General features: G+C 43.6%; 3 non-coding genes across 3 annotated transcripts; all 3 read right to left on the minus strand.

Moving 5' to 3' along the window:
• Positions 1-297: 297 nt before the first annotated feature.
• LOC123126813 (U6 spliceosomal RNA) lies at positions 298-400 on the minus strand. The gene has a single exon (XR_006462026.1). It is a non-coding gene; the product is annotated as a U6 spliceosomal RNA (small nuclear RNA).
• A 1,056-nt stretch (positions 401-1,456) lies between these two features.
• LOC123126815 (U6 spliceosomal RNA) lies at positions 1,457-1,559 on the minus strand. The gene has a single exon (XR_006462028.1). It is a non-coding gene; the product is annotated as a U6 spliceosomal RNA (small nuclear RNA).
• Positions 1,560-2,617: 1,058 nt separating this feature from the next.
• On the minus strand, positions 2,618-2,720 carry LOC123126819 (U6 spliceosomal RNA). Its single transcript, XR_006462032.1, has one exon. It is a non-coding gene; the product is annotated as a U6 spliceosomal RNA (small nuclear RNA).
• Positions 2,721-3,771: the final 1,051 nt, after the last annotated feature.

Consider the following 3,771-nt stretch of genomic DNA (forward strand, 5'->3'; position numbering starts at 1 on the left):
CAGTTAAGGTTAAGGAACAAATACAATAATAAATTGAAGGAATACACTACATGTAGGAGGACTGAAACGGTAAACTTATCCAGAAACATGTATTAACAGATTAGCAAGGCTAAAAAGTTACTACAGAAAGGTTGTATCTGTAATAACAAAGAAGAGAAAGTGTGTGGATCTAAAATTTAAAAGGCAGTGTTGAGGACCTCTCAGATAGAGAAGGGAAACTAAAGGGACTTTCTGGAAGAATAGCAGCACACACAAGTGCAAGAAACAACGCTCCAGGGACTTGTGCAGAAAATCTCAAAAAAATTGGACCATTTCTCGATTTGTGCGTGTCATCCTTGCGCAGGGGCCATGCTAATCTTCTCTGTATCGTTCCAATTTTATCGGATGTCCCCGAAGGGACGATGCTAGCTGACGCGCTCTACCTTATAAACCAGTCCGACTCTCCCCGGCTGGCCGATGTGGGACGAAACCAACGAGCGTTTGTTTTGCCCACGGCACTGTCCAGCCAAACCCAGACGCCATCGGGCGCGTGGTGGGCTGCCAGTTGCAAGCCGGATCTCTCTTCATGTGGCCCAAATTAATGGAAGGGCATAACGGGCCCTCGTGTTTTTTCATTAGGGAATAACGAACGGTGCTTGGGCACTAAAAATAATACTATAGTTTTTGCCGCACGTGGGGGGAGGGCAGATGCATGTTTAGGAAAGGAGGGATCAACAAATCCTTTTGGTTGTTCACAATTTATGAAAGGTGGATTATGCAAATCGACAAACCTTTTTAAAAAGCAAACTTGTGCGTGAAGGAGACTAGTCGATCAAGTTGTTGCCACAAGTACATACTGCAAAGACCATAGTGCCGAAAGGTTCATGCTAAGCTAGCTTATCGTGTCTTTGGTGTGACTAGATGTATAAAATGGTATGCAACATATATAGTTTACTACATGAAGATTGAGATTGCACCAGTTGTGAACTACGTAATTCATCGACCACTAGTTATTGTACACTAAAGATAGAAAGGCTTGAAGAAGGGATTCTTTTTGGTGAGACCAGAATCCAACACTAGTGTCCGGGAGAGTTTTCTCACAAGTCATAGATGAGTTTGTTAGGCGGTAACATGATAAAATTAGACTAATGAAACATGTTCTTTGCGTTATGACCAAACCACAGTTAAGTTTAAGGAACAAAGACAATAATAAATTGAAGGAATACACTACATGTAGAAGGACTGAAACAGAAAACTAATCGAGAAATGTGTAATAATAGATTAAAAAGGCTAAAAAGTTACTACAGAAAGGTTGTATCTGCAATAACAAAGATGAGAAAGCGTGTGGATCTAAATTTAAAATGGCAGTACTGACGACCTCTCTGATAGAGAAGGGAAACTAAAGGGCCTTTCTGTAAGAATAGCAGCACACAAGAGTGCAAGAAAGAAGGCTCCAAGGACTTGTGCGGAAATCTCAAAAAAATTGGACCATTTCTCGATTTGTGCGTGTCATCCTTGCGCAGGGGCCATGCTAATCTTCTCTGTATCATTCCAATTTTATCAGATGTCCCCGAAGGGACGATTCAAGCTGCCGCGCTCTGCATTATAAACCAGCCCGACTCTCCCTGGCTAGCCGATGTGGGACTAAACAACCGAGCGTTTGTTTTGCCCACGGCGTTGTCCAGCCGAACCTATCCGCCATCGTGCGTGCGATGGGCCGCCAGTTGCAAGCCGGATCTCTCTTGATGTGGCCCAAATTAATGGAAGAGCATAACGGGCCCTCGTGTTTTTTCATGAAGGAATAACGAACAGTGCTTGGGCACTAAAAATAATACTATAGTTATTGCTGCACGTGTGGGGAGGGCACATGCACGTTTAGGAAAGGAGGGATCAACAAATCCTTTTGGTTGTTCACAATTTATGAAAGGTGGATTATGCAAATCGACAAACCTTTTTAAAAAGCAAACTTGTGCGTGAAGGAGATTAGACGATCAAGTTGTTGCCACAAGCACACATTGCAAAGACCATAGTGCCAAAAGGTTCATGCTAAGCTAGCTTACCGAGTCTTTGGTGTGACTAGATAAATAAAATGGTATGCAACATATATACTGTTCTACATGAAGATTGAGATTTCACCAGTTGTGACCTACGTAATTCACCGACCACTAGTTATTTTACACTAAAGATAGAAAGGTTTGAAGAAGGGATTCTTTCGAGTGATACCAGAATCCAACACTAGTGTCCGGGAGAGTTTTCTCACAAGTCTTAGATGAGTTTGTTAGGTGGTAACATGATCAAATTAGCCTAATGAAACATGTTTTTTTGCGATATGACCGAATCACAGTTAAGGTTAAGGAACAAATACAATAATAAATTGAAGGAATACACTACATGTAGGAGGACTGAAACGGTAAACTTATCCAGAAACATGTATTAACAGATTAGAAAGGCTAAAAAGTTACTACAGAAAGGTTGTATCTGTAATAACAAAGAAGAGAAAGTGTGTGGATCTAAATTTTAAAAGGCAGTATTGAGGACCTCTCTGGTAGAGAAGGGAAACTAAAGGGACTTTCTGTAAGAATAGCAGCACACACAAGTGCAAGAAAGAACGCTCTAGGGACTTGCGCAGAAAATCTAAAAAAAATTGCACCATTTCTTGATTTGTGCGTGTCATCCTTGCGCAGGGGCCATGCTAATCTTCTCTGTATCGTTCCAATTTTATCGGATGTCCCCGAAGGGACGATGCTAGCTGACGCGCTCTGCCTTATAAACCAGTCCGACTCTCCCCGGCTGGCCGATGTGGGACTAAACCAACGAGCGTTTGTTTTGCCCACGACGCTATCCAGCCAAACCCAGACGCCATCGGGCGCGTGGTGGGCCGCTAGTTGCAAGCCGGATCTCTCTTCATGTGGCCCAAATTAATGGAAGAGCATAACGGGCCCTCGTGTTTTTTCATTAGGGAATAACGAACGGTGGTTGGGCACTAAAAATTATACTATAGTTATTGCCGCACGTGGGGGGAGGGCAGATGCACGTTTAGGAAAGGAGATCAACAAATCCTTTTGGTTGTTCACAATTTATGAAAGGTGGATTATGCAAATCGACAAACCTTTTTAAAAAGCAAACTTGTGCGTGAAGGAGACTAGACGATCAAGTTGTTGCCACAAGTACATATTGCAAAGACCATAGTGCCAAAAGGTTCATGCTAAGCTAGCTTACCGTGTCTTTGGTGGGACTAGATGTATAAAATGGTATGCAACATATATAGTTTACTACATGAAGTTGAGATTTCACCAGTTGTGACCTACGTAATTCATCGACCACTTGTCATTGTACACTAAAGATAGAAAGGCTTGAAGAAGGGATTCTTTTGGGTGATACCAGAATCCAAAACTAGTGTCCGGGAAAGTTTTCTCACAAGTCTTAGCACTTCTATGACGATAATTGTGACAAAACCCGGTATCATCATAGATGTGGTGGGCTCCTACTTTTATGACAAAAAGTGGGCTTTTCGTCCTGGGCGGGCCGGAGACGCAGCTGCATGACATTCTTTGGGCGGTCCATGACGGAAAAAACCGTGGTAGAAGCGAGGGCGAGGAAAATTTCGGGGAGTTCCCGGTTACGGTGGGAGGTCGGGGGCCGAGTGATGCGCGTCTCTCGTACACGTACGCGCGTGTGTGCGAGGCGTTGGCTCTAACTGAACCCGAGGGAGGCGTTGGGCTCTAACTGAACCCGAGCGATTGCACTGCAGGCTACGCGTTACTGAACCCGAGCGATCGATCGATGGCTGTT

The sequence above is a fragment of the Triticum aestivum genome, chromosome 5D, assembly GCF_018294505.1.
Source record: "Triticum aestivum cultivar Chinese Spring chromosome 5D, IWGSC CS RefSeq v2.1, whole genome shotgun sequence".
NCBI classification, from domain to species: Eukaryota; Viridiplantae; Streptophyta; class Magnoliopsida; order Poales; family Poaceae; genus Triticum; species Triticum aestivum.